Below are 16,944 nucleotides of genomic sequence, written 5' to 3'. Positions count from 1 at the left end.
CAAGAGGCCCTCCCTAATCTCTTCTCCATCCTCCATGTCCTCTGTGGCCACTACCCTGTTTTATTAGATTGTTTATTTATTTGTTGATTGTCCCAATTTATTGAGAACCTCAATAAGCATTTATTAGGTGAATGACCAAATGAATTCTTATCATTAGAGTCTTTAAGGACTCATACAACCTTAGAAACAAAACAGAGAGCTTTAAAACTTTAGACCTTGGGGAGTATCTCATTCAATGGTTTTCATATCTTCTTTGGAAGTGAAATAATATTTCTGAATTCAAGCTTAAGTCCAATCCCAATATCTGAGACAGAATAAAGCTAGAAAGTTTTAAAATAAAGAATAAAGTTCTAGAAAAGGGGGGATGCAGTGCACCCCCAGTCACTCTGAGCCACACCCTGGAATCCTAGGGCTCCAAACAAGCCCAGGTTGAAAACCACTGAGTCAAACCCCTTCATTCTGCAGATGGGGAAACTGAGGCTCTGAGAAGTTCTCCTCTACCCATAAACTCTTCAAAAAGAAAGGGTTTGTATCCCAGCCCCCACTATGACTCCTGACACAGAGCAGGAGCTCAGGGAACATGTGTTGAGCTGTTCAGGTGATATACTAACTTGAAGGCAGAAGTGGAACTGGATGCCATTCTGGAGCTCTGTTCTCTAATGCAGCAGTGAGGATGGTGGAAGGATCATGACTTCCATCTGGCTCAGGTTCAGGTGCCTTACTTGGAACTGGACCTAGTGGACAAAACCAGCTTCATGCTCCCAAAGACCTTTCACGTGGATGAGGAAGCCACCAATGCTATTATTTGGTTCCAAACCCCAACCCTCTGATTACATTTGTCAAAGAAAGCTGGGAAGATAGTCTTGCCATCTCCCTCTACATCCTCTTCATTCTTAGTCTCTTTCTTCTCCCTGCTATTCCTTTTTTTAAAAAATTAGAAAATGTTTCAGGCATGCAAAACAGCATGGAGGAGAGTGTAATGAACATAAACAAAAAACACAGCCTAGTTTCAAAAGAAAATGTTACAAATCCAGCAGAAACCTTTCCCCTCTGTTCCTTCTCCTCTCTCCTTTTATTCCCTTCTCCTGCCTTCCCTGTGTCTCCTCTTTTGTTTACTCTTGCCCTTCTCTCCTGATTTCTCTCCCCATCTTCCCCCCCAATCCTCTTTGCCCTGCCACCTTTCTTGTCCCCTTCTGCATCACATTTCTCCTTCCTTATCCTTGTCCCTTTCTCCTTTTCTTCTCTTCCTCATTATCCCTTTCTCTTGCCTTCTTCTCTCCTGCATCTTTAATAAGTTCTCGTGGGTCAGTGACTCATTCATTTGGCTGTTCAGTGTTAAGGGTAGGAACTCCGTATCTCTTGGAATTGCCTCTCCTACAAACCTTAGGGTACCTGCCCTTACGAGGATAGTTGTTTGGTCCACATGTCCTCGTGGCTAGAGGCACTGGATCCTTCTGCTGCTACTTCTGAAAGGTCACCTCCAGCCTGCCTTCTCTAGGGTAAAAGTTTTACTACCATCAGATGCAAGTTATGGCCATTTTGTCCAGCTTTTTCTCATAGAGGAAAGAGCAATAGCCCAATATACCTCTATATTTTAGTCAGCATTTCCAGAAGATTTTTCTGATATCTCTCACTACAGTTCTTTTCTCTGCATCACTGGGAACATTTTCTTGCCACTTTTTAGGTTGTAGTCTTTTACCTTTAAATAATTTTATTTACTCTTCTTGGGACCAGACACTGGGAAACCTGCCTCCTCAGACATATGGAAGAATCTGGACCCTTTTGGATTTATCATTAGACAAATAACTCTATGTGTCAGATGGGAGTGAGGGGTGCAAGGTTCAGTGGTTATGTCTCACCCCCTTCTCCATCAGCTCAAGTCCAGAAAAGCCAACAAATAGACCAGTGATTTGCATTCGTATAAACAGACTCATTCATAGGGTAGAGTTGGCTTGGGTCATTTCTAGGTTCTTTTCCAATGTTGAGACATCGACACTTCCTGTTTTAGCATGGGAGTGGGATCCAGTGGCAGTAGAAGCAGGCAGGAAACTCCTCCCCCATTAGTACCACCTTCTTTGGTTTTGTGGCACCTGGGAACTCTGTTTCGCTGTTATTTAGTCTAAGTTATACTTGGTAACTTCATCCTATAGATTATCTACAGCTGTTAGGAATAAATTGGAAAAGTCTTCCCATTCCAAAGAGATTTATGTTTCTGTGTAAACCAATCCAACATATTTGGTTGATTAACATGCGTGTACTTACACTAAAATAAGAATGGCTCCAGTGACCCCTCCACTTTTTACTAGCAATGTTAATGTTTTCCAAGTGTTTTCAGATTTACCAGCCAATTTTGGCCTCATAATAATTCCTGCCAAGACCAAGCATTATCACTTCCATTTTGAAGATGAGGAAATTGTGGGAGGCAGAAGAAGGATTTGCCCAAGATGAGTGTGGTCTGGCAGAACCCAAGGACCTCAAATCTTTATTAGATCAGGGAGCTTCCCTGGGGCCTGGAAGAAATTGAGAGCCCACCAGAGGTGCCTTGGGTGGGAGCCAGCAGAAGAGCCTATAGCCTGAGCTTGCAAGGGACCCCCACCCCCTGACATATACACACACCACACACCTACCAGGGACAGTTGTCAAGCCCTGGACTCTGCAGTGCTCCATCCACTGTGGTACTGCAACACATTGGCAGGCAACTGCAATGAAGGCTTTTCCATTTCTGGATCCCTGCCCACACTGCAGAATTTTAACAAGGAGAAGGGAAGGGGGGGTTACTTTATGGTCTGATCTAATCACAGATAAACTGCGAGCTCAGTGGCAGCCAGCAGTTGCAGAAACAGAGGACTCCAGAGCTATTAAAGAGCCCACCCTTCATTTCTGAGATGAGCAAATGGTGTGCCCAGCCAGTATCATGTGTGGCACATAGTAGGCACTCAATAAACAATGGACACCACTGTTCTTTTTTTTAAAATATAACTTATTGTCGAATTGGCTTACATACAATACCCAGTGCTCATCCCAACAAGTGGACACCACTGTTCTTATTTTTACCATGACTACCATTATGCATTGGGCTTCAGGTCACATAGAGATAGCACAAAATTCTAGGAGGTGAAAGTCCTTGCTGGGGGTTGTGGCAAATCTCCAGTAATATTAAGGGTAGAATTAATAAAAATGAAGTTTAAAAAAGAGAAAATGCTTTAAATGTCTCCTCTCATTTTGTTGTTGTTATTTGTCAAGCTGTTTGTTTGTTTGTTTGTCCCCCAAGGAACCAAGAAGTTTTCTGTGGCTTTTTGTGGTCCATTTCCTTCTGACTCCTTCCTGGTCCTCTATTACAGGGATCTCAGACTATTGCTGAAGCCAGTGTCCTTTTCTGGCTCTCTTATATGCTCCCTGCCAGTGCTAGTTGTGAAGCCCCGTCTGCCTCCCATGCAAATCACAGGCCAGTGAGGACACCTTTCATTCCCTTTCACTTGACAGGCCCACGGTGTTTGCCTAAGAACAAAGATTTCCTATGATATACCTCACAAAAGCATAGAAGCTCATGTTTAAGTATCTTCTCTCCTCCTCCTTCTTTCCTTCTCTTCCTTTCTTTCCCTTTTCTTTCCCTCCCTTCCTTGCAAGGGTAAGGATATATGGACAGAGAGCCAGGCATCACCTTTTGGCAGCAGCCCAGCCTATACCTAGCCCAGCCCCTTTCTCATCCTCCAGGGTAGAAAATGGAGAAAGCACTGAGCTGGGTGCATGCACCTCTTTCTTGAAGGTTTAGGGGCTCCTCACTCTTATCCATGTGCACTCAGCCAAGTCTTCTCACCCCCTGCCCCACCGCCACCTAGCCTGGAGAGAAGCAGCCTCCTCTCATGCTGGATCTCCCCTAGTGCCCCCATGCATTCCTCAGACTCTAGCCACTGAGGGTATTGCCTTCCCTCCACATCCCCAACTCTAACCACAGCCTCTAGGAGTAGGGGGGACTTCCCATCTCCTAGAATGAAATACTTAACTAATATGGTGAGACTTTTTTCCTACAAAGAGTTATTTCCATGCTTATACCTATACTGCTGAATGACCTAGAACAAGTCACCTAATCTCTGTGAGCTCAGTTTCCTTCTTTCAGAATGAGAAGAATAACTGGCTTATGTAATTAAGTATCTGGCACATAATAGGTATAGTAAGGATCAGCCAGAGGACCTCTTGGCTTTCTATCTTCCTTCGTTCCTATTTTTTGGCCTGTGTATCATTCCCTGATTGTCCCACCTCGCCCTTGTCTTGCCTGGACATGGACCTTTATACAAATGATATGGTTCTCAAGCCAGGGCCTGGCCACCCTCCATGATCCCAGCTGGGCCCATGCCTGGGGCTGCCTCTCTGTATCCCAGTCCTGTGTTTGAGTCTGGCTTGCTGGACAGGGGCACAGGATTGGAAGAAGTACCCAGAGCATGAGACAGTGAAGGAGCCAGCAACCACTGTTGCTGGGGGCAATGGTGAGCAATGCCTCAAAGCCCTCATCAGTACTCCCTAGGATGAGATCCAAAACCTTCTGGGCCTAGAGTTGATATGCAATGGCTTGAAGTGGCCTGATAATTTAGTTAGTGTTGCACACTGGACAAGGAAATACATTTTGAAGATGGACTGTCTAGGTTTCAAACTGGCTCTGCTATTTTCTGAATCTATAATGTAGGGTAAATTTACTTAACCTCTCTATGCTTCGGTTTCCCCATCTATAATATGTGGCTGATAAATATTACTTCATAGGATGACCATAAGGTTTCAATGAAATCACACTTTTAAAGCATTCAGAAAACGCCTGCCAGGCCACAGGCACTTAATAAACGTTGGCTTCTTTTATCATTACTAATATCATTACTATTGGCATCATCATCATCATTATTATCAAAGTGTGAGAACCAACAAAGCTGCTGCACATAGTGGGCGGGAGAATTGATTGATAAAATAGAAGTGTATGTATGAGATAGTTTACATAAAAAGTAGATACAGTAAAACTGAAAGCAACGGTAATTGAAAGGAAATAAGAGGCCAAAAATAAAACAAGGAAAGAGGAGAAAATTCAAGCATAACTTTAGTGTGAGCTTCCTAGTAAGCCATAGCAAAAAGAGAAACCCAATGAGACATGTCATTATCATTACTTAGTGCTGGGAAGTACATAATTTCATCACTAGAGACTTCAGCTGTAAGAAAAACTTATAACAAGAGAGCCAGGCATCACCTTTTGGCAGCAGCCCAGGCTACACTCAGCCCAGCCCCTTTCTCAACCTCCAGGATAGAAAATGGAGAAAGGCACTGAGTTGGGTGCATGTACCCCTTTCTTGAAGGTTCAGGAGCTCCTCACTCTTAGCCATGTGCACTCAGCCAAGTCTTCTCACCCCCTGCCCCACCGCCACCTAGCCTGGAGAGAAGCAGCCTCCTCTTATGCAGGAGCATATGAAATTTTTGCAAATCTAAAATTTCAGGCCTAAACTCCAAGAGAAAAGGGAATTCTGATGAGATTTGAATGGCATCACAGTAAAAATGGTTGAAGGGATGTGAGCTCTTTAATCCAAAAAAAGAGAAATGGTTGGGGGAAACATGATGTTCCCTTTGAAGACTTCGCCAAGTGGGGAGTAGCACTGTTCTGTGATGTTTCTGAAAATAGAACCAGAACTCCTTGGTGGGATACCTCAAGAATGCAAACTGAGTTTCAGCTAAAGTCATAAAGTCACCAAACTCAAGTAATCCAACAGTGCAGTGAAGTGGCCCATGAGGTCCCTCTCCATGCAAATGTTGTCTAGATGGCCACCTTCACGGCCATGTGAGAAGGCTCACTGCACTGTCAGGGAGTAGAGAGATGACTCCTGAATCCCAGGCCACTTTCATATTCTCCAAGTTTATGTAGGATAGGAACAGACTTTCAAAGAAAAAAAAGAGAGAGAGAGATGAGCTTATCTCCCTTGAACATGGATTAACAACTAACAAAAACCATTCCCTATAGAGCTACTCACTTAGACATCAAGGGGTAGCCTGGCTACCAACTCATCTTTTAAAATTATTATTTAAGATAAAGACCATTAGGAAATCGTTTGTCCAAGTAATTGTCAGTAGATTGGGGGAGACATTCTCCTTGTCAGAAGTAACTACATTACCGGCCGCCAACCTCCTCTGTGTGTCCCATTTGCAATCAGCATGAGCAAGTGTGCATCTCTCAGGCTCCCGCAGCTCCACCCCAGCTCTCCTCCATCTGGGCACTCATCACCTGGGCTTCTTTCCTCTCCTTTCTCAGCAGGACTCCTTTGGGCAGTGCCATATTTTGCTCAGCATCATTTGAACACTTCCTATGGAGAGCTTGCCCCATAGTAGAAAATCTGTAGTGTATGGTGAGGAGCATGGGTTCTAGAGCCTGAAAGCCTGGGTTTGAATTATGGCTCTATCATTTACTAGTTTCTGAGCTCTTTGCAACTCAGTTTCTTTATTTGTAAAATAAGATTGATTTGAGTACCCTCTCTGCACACAGCCATATACATACAAACACAATTGTAGTATAAGTTAAATGAGAAAATAAAAGTTAAGCTTTTAGCATAGTGGTTGCTTCATCATATCAGGGGTTGGCAAACTATTTCTATCAAGGGCCAGATGATAGTAAATATTTGCAGCTTTCAATGCCATGTGGTCTCTGTTACAACTATTCAGCTCTGCCACTGTAGCATGAAAGCACCCATAGATAAAAATACATAAGTAAATTTGCATGGTGGTATTCCAATAAACCTTATTTACATAGACAGGTTGTGGGCAAGATGTTTGCCAATCCCTGTAATTATATGAAGCAGCAAGTCAGATGACCAGATGGAAAATTTAAGCAACCACAGAGGCTAATGGGAAGAAATAAAAGGTGGTAGAATGGTGGTTTCAGTAGTACCACCCAGTCAGTGGTTAAGAACTCAGCCTATAGAGACAGATCTGGGGTTAAATCTGGTTGAGATGAATGGTGTATACTCTCTGAGCCCTGGCTTCCTAATATGTAAAATGCAAAATGGCAAGTAAATGGGACCTATCTCAAATGGCTGATATGTGGATTAAAAGAGATAATGAGACATAGGGCCAGGTGCATAGTAAGAGCTCAATAAGTGTCATCAGTCAGAATGATGATGACAAAGTGACTGTTGATCTTAACTAAATCAAACTGAATGATGGCCTCCCCTTTCCTCAAGGATGCCCACAGAGTATGGCTCATTAGGTAGAGCAAGGACTTTGGATCCTGAGAGTACCTGGCACCCTGCCTTGAGCCTCCTATTTCACTCTCTGTAAATAGGGCCAGTACTCCCAGCTTTCTCCCTGAAGAGGCAGCTGTAATGGCACCATGGAGGAAGATCCTGCCCACCCCCTACCTAGAAATATTATGTCAAGTCGGTACCAAAATCAATGATTGCAGTCTCTGTGTGTGTCAATAATGAGCTTTGGCATTTCAGCCTTTCTCTCCCCAAGTGGATCTGAGGACAGCAGGACCAAAAGATCTGTAATGAAGCATATGAATTTTTGTCCCGGTCTGTGAAGAGCCACTTGGAGACTCAAGATTGGAGCAAGTATGGGAAGGCCCTTGGCTTAGATTGCTTTTGGTTGATATTAGTGTCCTGGAATGGACCTGTCTGCATATCCCATTTTGTTGAGGAAGTTATTGCTGTCAGAGCTGAGGCTCATGATGTTCCTTTCCACTCCCTGTTGATGCATGAAGACTGCTTAACAAATGGGTCTCCCTAATGTTCATATTGTGCTTTTTTTTTTAACTCTAAGTTTTTATTCCATACTTTTTTGTATCAGGTTTCTTTTTTTTTAATTTTTTTTTTAACGTTTATTTTTGAGACAGAGAGAGGCAGAGCATGAATGGGGGAGGGGCAGAGAGAGAGGGAGACCGTATCAGGTTTCTTAGAAAAAAAAATTTGGACTCTTACAGCATCAATTAATGTTATCAAGCATCCCTTCCTTCATCATATACTAATTGGTATTGATTTTCAATTTATGTCATCTCTCTCAGCTATGTTCATGGGATTCTCACAAAATGTCCATTTTTTTTTCAGTCCTAGAAATCACAGTCTCCTTCTATTCCTCCCTCCCTGCCTTCCTTCTCTCCTTTCTCTACCAAAGTCCAGTATACTTCTACCAAACACCCACTATGTGCCCTGTGAGCCAAGCATCATGCTGGGCATCAGGAGTACCATTAAGTTCTCAAGTCTAAAGGATGAAATGGGCACGTTACAGACAGTATGGTAAGAGGCAAGCTCTAAACAAGGTCAAGGTACTGTGAAAAGCCACATTCAGGGTGCCTAACCTGTTGCTGTAGTGGAGAGATGCTTCCCAGTGGAGGGGACACCTGAGCCATGCCTTTAAGGATGAATAGGAATTCAAGTACATGAAGAAGAGGAAGCAGCATACTTGATGATGTGCCTAATCTAGACAGGAAAATGAATGTTCCTTCCATCTGAACTTGGTCATTGTGGCAGGGCAAGGATAAGTAGCAAATATCAGGAGAGGACTGGCTGGCAGGAGGAAGGGCAGGAAGGATTCTGCAGGCCAAATACATCTTCTGGAGCTACTTTTAACATTTCAAGGCTTAGGTAAAGTATACATTTATGAGGTGAACTTAAATGTCAGGTTTCTATGTTTGGGCTGTATTTATCTCAAAATGTTGTCTTCTTGGTCCACTGTTACTAATTAGAAGCTTTGATTAGCAGTTATACATGCCTTTAATAATTAGAATGATAAAATAAGTTGATTTTGAATATGTAATTATAAACCATGCTAAGTGTTTTGAGAAAAAAAAGATGAGGTCCTATAAGAGAATAATAGGGAGACTGGATTTCCAGAAGGCGTAAGAGAAGTACTTTCTGAAGAAGTGACATTTAAGTTCAGGAGGGATGATTGACGTTACCTAGGGATTATCAAGAGATGGGCATGGAAACAGTGTTTCAGGCAAAAGAGTACCATTCATACCAGCCTTGAGGCAAGAGATGCTTGGCCTCTGTAACAACTAAATAAGGCCACTAGGGCTGGAGCCTAGGGAGCAGGCCAAAGGTGGCCCGAAAGAAACAGACAGGAGCAATAATGTTGGTCCTGAAGGCCATGTTAAGTCTTTTGATTGATTCTGAAAACGAGAAGATGACGTTAAGAGTTTTAAGTTGTGTGTGTTTGGGGTAGAGGGAGAGAAAGGGAGACATGCGGGGTGGGGGTGGGGGGACATGAGCACATTTGTGTTTTTAAATGACTTGTGTGGTCGTCCGGAGAAAAATGGGTTGGACAGAGACAAAAGTGTAAGCAGGGTGACAGCAAAGTGACTATTAAAGTCATCCGAGTGAGAAATGGAAGCAGTTGGACTAGGTAGTAATAATGAAGATGGTGTGAATTAGATAAACTTAAAAACTTATTTCAGTTAAATTTGGTAATAGATTAGTTATTGGTGGTGGTGAGTGGGAAATGATATAGAGTGAGGAAATTAATTTGATTGGAGTTGACCTGAGTTGGAAAACAACATTTTGAGTCTGTTAAACTTATGGCTTCAACTGGGGTTTTCCAGGGCGACTTGAAGAGGTTTTCTGGACCCTCTCAGCCATGGGCTGTGATGTGACTACCAAGTTTGCTTATATCTTTTGGTAAGGAACACACCTCCTTCTTCTATGTGGTGGTCAACTTGTGGGAGCATATGTCTCTGGAGGTAGTGATGTCTTCTCCTACTCTCATGTTTGGAACATAAACCGTGTGCCCCCATCCCACCTAAAGCACCACCCTTTGGAAGAGAAAGACCACTCAGATGCCCAATCAAGTGAACTGTTTGGTTCTCCAGCTTTCTACGCTGGAGAGAAATGCTAGAAATACTAAAAAGACCAAGAAAAGTACAGGAGAGAAATAATAGGTTAGTCCAGGCATGTGTTAGCTCCCCCACAAAGGAGCTAATAAATTTCTAAGAAGTCTCATAGAAGAGAAGAGGCATGATATTAATCAATATCACTGAGCACTTACTATGGAGCAGGCCCCGTTTGAAAGATTGTAAATGTGATTTCATTTAATCCTCACAGCTATGCAGTTGAGTCCCATTTTAGGAAGTTGAGGCACAGAGAAGTTGAATGACTTTGCTAATCTCCCATAGCAGTAAATAGTATAACAGGTCTTTGAACCAGATATTTTTATCAGAGCTCATGCTCCTAGCTTCTGTGTTTAAGTGAGATAGAATGGAAGGCCCATAGCAGAGAAGGCCTTGATCTGAGCTAAGAAAAGAAGGAAATACCAAGTCTTAGCGGCTCTATAGGCGGCATGCTCCTGAGGTTCTGTGGTGCCCATTTGGGAACTAAGATTTCCAATGTGGTGCTGGGTGTTTTATAGAGTGGAGAACCTTCTATAAAGGGCTGTTTCTGTTCACATATATATTTCTTCTTTAAATCCTTCCCAAGCACCCTTGATCTGCAGGAACTGGGATGGGTACTGGGGATACAGCTATGAGCTGAGATGTTCCTCTAGAGTTCACAAGGTACTAAAGAGTCATAAGAGAAAAGGTTTAATTTAAGTGCAATGTGATAACCACCCACCCTGAGGAAGTCATATGCTGTAGGAGTCCACAGGAGTGGCATGAATCCCTGACACATTTTTGTGGTAGTTTGAGTGTGAAAGGCTATATAGTAAGGGAATCTCTTCAAAGGAAGGGCCATTTAGTGTGAGCATGTAAGATGAGTAGGACTTAACTAGGTGAAGGGTTTGGGAGTGGAAGCCAATGGGGCAATGGGGGAGAGAAAGCACTTTGGGAAACAGTAGACACAGAGACCTCTGAGTATGGGACTAGTAGGGAGCAGGTTCTCGGAGGCACCAGAGGGTAGAAGGTGCTCAGAGCAGGCATGAGAACAGAGGTAAGTCTCGAAAAAGGTCGACGGGTGCTACATCAAATAGGTCAGGGACTTTGGGTTCCACTCTGAGAGCAGTAAAAAGCTTCCCATGGGTTTGAGGGGAGAGGAAGGTAACACATTTTCTGGGGCAGTGGATCCTTTGTATGTTTCTTGGGTTAAAGTGATGTGCTGATGGAGTCTTTGGCAGGAGGCCTGGTGATCTGGGCCCCAGGAAGTGGTTTTGTTTGGCTCTGAGGAGGGCTTTCCTTCTGAGGCTTAATGGAAGTTGTCCCTCCTGCTTTTTACATTGAGCTTGCCAAGTAGCTGAGATGTGTTTTATTTTCTGGAGAGCTACTTATTCCCTCTATATCAGCTACCTGTGTGTGGGATTTCTACCAATGCATTCAAATACACTTCTAGGTCTCATTTCTAGGCAGCTTCTCTGTAACAGGCATTGGGGGAAAGGATCTCAATGGGTAGGAGTAGAACCTGTAGGGGCGGTGGGGAGGGAAGGACTGGCAACTTCAGGAGCCCCCTCAGCTCATCCTTTCTCACTCACATGGAGGCCTTTCCCTCGTGAGGGCTCCTCAGTCAATTACGAAGGCTCCCAATCATTTGAACAGGCAGTGACAGTCTGATACAGACACCATGGGTAGCCACAGCTCATCAAGCCTTAAGTATATTAGCCACATTGGAATTCCCTTCAGCAACACTTTATGGAGATAATTTTGGGTTAATTAACCCCCAATCACTCCTAACAAAGATCCATCTCCACATGGGAGTGTCTGCGTAGAGGACTAGGGGCACCTTTGTGACTGCTCCCCAAACAAAGCAGTTCAGTTATAGGGAAGGAACTGGCTTCTGGAACCAGGGAGGCCTACGTTTGAATCCATGCTCTTCCACTTTCCAGCTGTGTGACCATGAGCAAGCTATTGAAACTTTCTGAGTGAACCTCTGCTACTCATTTACAGAATGGAGATACTAGTCATAACCCTCTCACTGGGCTGTGGCCAGAACGATATGAGGCACCGGAGAGTATTCAGTAAAATGAGATACCATTATTATTATTATTATTATTATTATTATTATTATTATTTTCTACAGTGTGTTTAGTGAGCGTTGCAAACCCACTTGCTTTCAGAGCAACTTAGGTGAGTGAAGCAGGCTGGGGAAAAAATTGGCAGGGAGAGATATGCCATCAAGGGGACAGTTACTGCTCACCTGCAACCCTCATTGTCAAATGATATCCAGGTCCATTATTATTAGAACCAATGATTTTGTGAAAGACTCCTGGATTTGGTGTTAAAAATACCAACCTTTAATTGTTGGTAACTGATTTAAAATTTTTAAATAATTTGGGGGCCAAACTAAAAACATCTGAAAGCTGCCCCTTTACAACCTCTGGGTTCTCTTTTCTGCAAGAATAATTTAAAACTGGGTTGTGAGTATAAATAGCTTCAGGCTTCCCAGGCCAAAGCATGTTGGGAGCTGACTGTCTGTGGCAGGTCACAGAGTAATGAAATGCCACCACTCCTTCGAAGGTAGCACAACTCACTCATCAGGCGCAGAATCATACTGAAATAGGGAGGTCTGAGCAGGGCTTGGACAAATGCACCCTGTCATATGCTGTGGTAGAGAGTCCCCAGGGGGTGACCAGCAAAATGGCCTGCAAAACTACACCCAGGACTTTCACATCATTCACGTGGGCTGTGCTCACCGCTGCTCCTCTGCCCTCTTGAGACTTGAACACAAGTGAGAATACTTTGGGGTAACTATAGCAGCCAGGTAATTTTTACTGCAAAGAGTATGTCTACATATTCATTTGTGGAGTCAAATTGATTTCCTAAGGTCAACTCTCTTGAACCTGACTATATCTAAAATGTCTGTTGCCTTGAAAAAAACCTCTGCTCCATTTTACCCAAAAACACTCTCTCTTATGCTACGTTTAATATTTCAGCAGGTATTGGCCCACTGGAAGTAGATGGGGTCCTAATTGCAAATGAATATGAAGAAATTTTTCTCACACTAAGACCAAGTGGTTCCAAATATGACCATTTTTTTAATTCATTCAATAAACATGAAGTGTCTAATACACACCAGGCAGGCATTGTGCAAAGAGCCCTGGATTATCAGAAAATTCTGAGACCAAATACAGGCTTTGAAGCTTGCTAAGAGAGCCTCAGTTTCCTCATATGTAAAATAGGATAACAGTGCTAACTCTCATATGATATTCAAAGGATTACACAGACCGTGAATACTTGTGGTCAGTATTCAGTAAATATTAGCTACCAAATGATCATTTGTCTTAATTATCACTGCAACCTTTGGGATATTACTGTTATCCCTATTTCCAAGAGAGGAGGAAACTGCGTTTTAAAGCAATCATTTAATTTGTCGAAGGCCACACACCTAGCAAGTGTCAGAACTGGGATCAGTCAGTCACCAAAGCCCATTGTTTTTGTTTTGCTTTGTTTTGTTTTTAACCAAATCACTTTGCCAGGGGCAAACCATTCCTTGTCTCCTTGCTTTACTGTCAAAAAGAATTAGGGGCAATCCTAAATTTAAACTCTGTGAAGACTACAGGGGATTTAGGTAGGTTCTGAGGAAGAAAGACTGCCAGCCAGCAACCTTCTACTGGAAATGTGCAAAAGAGCAATCAATGATCAGCGTGCTGAGAACACAAATGCTGTTTAGAGGGAAGTGCTATAATTCAGTAAATATTTATTGACTCCTTCTCTGAGCCAGGCACTGTCCGTGTCACTGGGAATGCAGCAGTGAGCAGAGCAGAGTCACTTCCCTCCTGGAGCTATGGATCTATCATGATCCTATAGATGGAAAGATGTACAAATGTAAATGTGAGATTTTAGACATGACAATCGAAAGGAAGCAAAAAATGTGGCTAGAAATGCATCTGGGGTTCACATCTGATGGCCACTGAGGAGTTTTATTCCCTAATGAAATGGAGTTTTTTGCTTATTGACAGGCAACTTGGCTTTTCATTTGGTTTCCATTCATTCTTTGGGCTACTGAAGATAAATCAAGTTGTCCAGGTCATATCAATAAGCCCTATGTTAGGAGAAGAGCCTGCTTTCATCCAGAGGCAATAGCAAAGCATTTCCAGAGGGAGCCCTTGGGAAGATTCTTTTGGCAATTTCTGCTTTTCCATTTACTCTCTGTTTGGACCAAGTACCTGGTAATTGGGCTCATGCAGAGAAGGAGCTAGAGTCTCTGGCTTGTTTGCTTGGAACATTTTAGAAAGTCAGAGTAGTTAATGACAATGGTAACTACCAGTTAGTAAAGAGTATTTGCTAGAAGTTATGGTAAATGCTTTACATGCATTATCTAATTTAATCCTCACAAACCACCAAGTACAAATGGAAGTGCAATATCCCTATTTTACATATGAGGAAATAAGGTTAAGTCTTAGAGAAGTCAAATTCTTGTTCAAGGTCACACAGCTGGAAATGGCAGAGGGACAACTGAAGCAAGTCTGACTTTGTCTAGAGCAGTGGTTCTCATCCAGGGGCAGTTTTGACCCCCAGGAGACATTTTAGGAAGTCTGTCCACAACTTTGGTGTCACAACTAGGAGGAGGTCGCTCCTGGCATCTAATAGCTAGAGGCGAGGAATATTCTAAACATCCTGCAATATACAGAACAGCTTCCTGCAATGAATAATTTTCCAGCCCAAAATGTCAATAGAGTCTCAGTTGAGAAGTCCCACTGCAGAGCCCCAGTGCTTCATAGTGCTCTATCATCATAACTAAACATCTCTTGAACGGACACTTTTTGCTGAAGCATTTGTATTTTATAAAATATTCCCAATATCTGTTGAAGTGGTATGTTTACATCCTCACTTGCTCTATCTTTATCTAAGCACCTATGAAACAATTTAGATCAAGCCAGTCCCAAGAAAAACATTTAATAAACAACAGAACAACAGAAACCCCAATGGGTTTTGCAGCCCCATTTCAGTTAAGCTTCAAGCTCACTAATGCCGGAAAGGAACTCATTAGAGTCTTATAAGCTGTAGGACAAATGTTAATAGCTTCACCTTTAATTTAAAGCAGGCTTTATTTTTATAGCTGGTCCATTGGTAGCAACTAGATTTATTAAGGGATTTTTAACTGTGGAAAATCAATAAAGTACATAAGCACATTCTTGTGCTATTTGCAAATATAATTCTGACTCCTCATGTACATTTAGGCATAATCATACATGCTCTAACAATATGCTTCCTCCATTCTGTGGTTTCTTTTCTTTTCTTTTTTATTTTTTTAAATTTACATCCAAATTAGTTAGCACATAGTGCAACAATGATTTCAGGAGTAGATTCCTTAGTGCCCTTTACCTATTTAGCCCATCCGCCCTCCCACAGTAACCCTCAGTTTGTTCTCCATATTTATGAGTCTTTTCTGTTTTGTCCCCCTCCCTGTTTTTGTATTATTTTTGTTTCCCTTCCTTTATGTTTATCTGTTTTGTCTCTTAAAGTCCTCATATGAGTGAAGTCATATGATTTTTGTCTTTCTCTGACTGACTAATTTCATTTAGCGTAATACCCTCCAGTTCCATCTACATAGTTGCAAATAGCAAGATTTCATTCTTTTTGATTGCCAAGTAATACTCCATTGTGTGTGTGTGTGTGCGTGTGTGTGTGTGTGTGTGTGTGTGTGTATGTATATATATATATATATGTATATGCCACATCTTCTTTATCCATTCATCCATCAATGGACATTTGGGCTCTTTCCATACTTTGGCTATTGTTGATAGTGCTGCTATAAACATGGGGGTGCATGTGTCCCTTCGAAACAGCACACCTGTATCCCGTGGATAAATGCCTAGTAGTGCAATTGCTGGGTCGTAGGGTAGTTCTATTTTTAGTTTTTTTGAGGAACCTCCATACTGTTTTCCAGAGTGGCTGCACCAGCTTGCATTCCCATCTCCATTCTGTGTTTTAAAATTAACTTTCAAATGAGGATATTTTGTCTGCTGAATATGATCCCCAAGTTATGAGATAGGCCAAGTTTGGAATGATTAACAGAAAGGAACACAAATGAATTCCCACCTGCTAGGAGAATAAAATTCCTCAGAATGTATAGGTCATAAATTATGCTTTTATTTACTCATAGAGACAAGTAACTTACTTGTAGTAACTTACTGCAAGGTGGTTGGCCTTAAAGTACACATTAGATCAGATGGACCTAACAGACATACAGAAACATTCCATCCAATTGCAGCAGAATACACCTTCTTCTCAAGAGCACATGAAACACTCTCCAGGGTAAATCACATGTAGGCCACAAACAAATCTCAATAAATTTAAGATAAAAATTATATCAAGCATTTTTTTCCTAATCACAATGGTGTAAAGGTAGAAATCAAGCTCAAGAAGAAAACTAGAAAATTCACAAGTACATAGAGATTAAGTAACATATTTCTAAAACCAATGGGTCAAAAGAGAAATCAGAAGCTTTCTTGAGACAAATGAAAATGGAAACACAGCATACCAAAACTTATGGGATGTGACAAAACTGTTCTAAGAGGGAAGTTTATAGCAATAAAACAGATGTTAAGAAAAAATAAAGATCTCAGATAAATAACTTGACTTTATACCTCCAAGAACAAGAAAAAGAAGAACAACTGGAGCCCAAAGTTAGCATAAGGAAGGAAATAACAAAGATCAGTGCAGAAATAAATGAGATAGATTCTGAAAAGACAGTAGAAAAGATCAGTGAAACTAAACTCATTCTTTGAAAACATGAAAAAAATAAGCAAAAACAGAAGCAAAACAAACAAGTAAACAGAATGAAACTCAAACGAAGTTAGATCCAGTTTCCCCTAGAACTGAAACTGTGCAGCACACTATTGTCAGTAGACTAAGCAAGCAGAAGGGATTTGTGCTGGTCTTCTGAGAGATGTGCCCAGAATGCATGGTGGGTGCAGAACAGCTCTGTTCTCCACTTGGCTGTGCTGCTTATCTCACTGGGCTCAATCCCTGTGTATGTGCATGTACACAGTGAACCGACAAATGTATGGCCAACTAATTTTCAACAAAGCAGGAAAGAATATCCAATGGAAAAAAGACAG

At 42.0% G+C, this 16,944-nt stretch overlaps 2 protein-coding genes across 4 annotated transcripts in view; one reads left to right on the top strand and one right to left on the bottom strand.

The window, feature by feature from the left end:
• INSYN2B (inhibitory synaptic factor family member 2B) overlaps nucleotides 1–7,821 on the bottom strand; it is a 38,833-nt gene extending 31,012 nt beyond the window's left edge. For both annotated transcript variants that reach the window (XM_042992615.1, XM_042992620.1), the window contains exon 1: nucleotides 2,628–7,821. The gene's annotated coding sequence lies outside the window, so the exon portion shown is untranslated. The remainder of the gene's footprint in view (nucleotides 1–2,627) is intronic.
• The window catches only part of DOCK2 (dedicator of cytokinesis 2), a 417,345-nt gene that overhangs the window by 229,525 nt on the left and 170,876 nt on the right, over nucleotides 1–16,944 (top strand). The gene's annotated exons all lie outside the window — the stretch shown is intronic.

The sequence above is a fragment of the Panthera tigris genome, chromosome A1, assembly GCF_018350195.1.
Source record: "Panthera tigris isolate Pti1 chromosome A1, P.tigris_Pti1_mat1.1, whole genome shotgun sequence".
Lineage (NCBI taxonomy): Eukaryota > Metazoa > Chordata > Mammalia > Carnivora > Felidae > Panthera > Panthera tigris.
The sequence above is the reverse complement of the archived record's forward strand: the minus strand, read 5'-3'. Positions and strand labels throughout refer to the sequence as shown.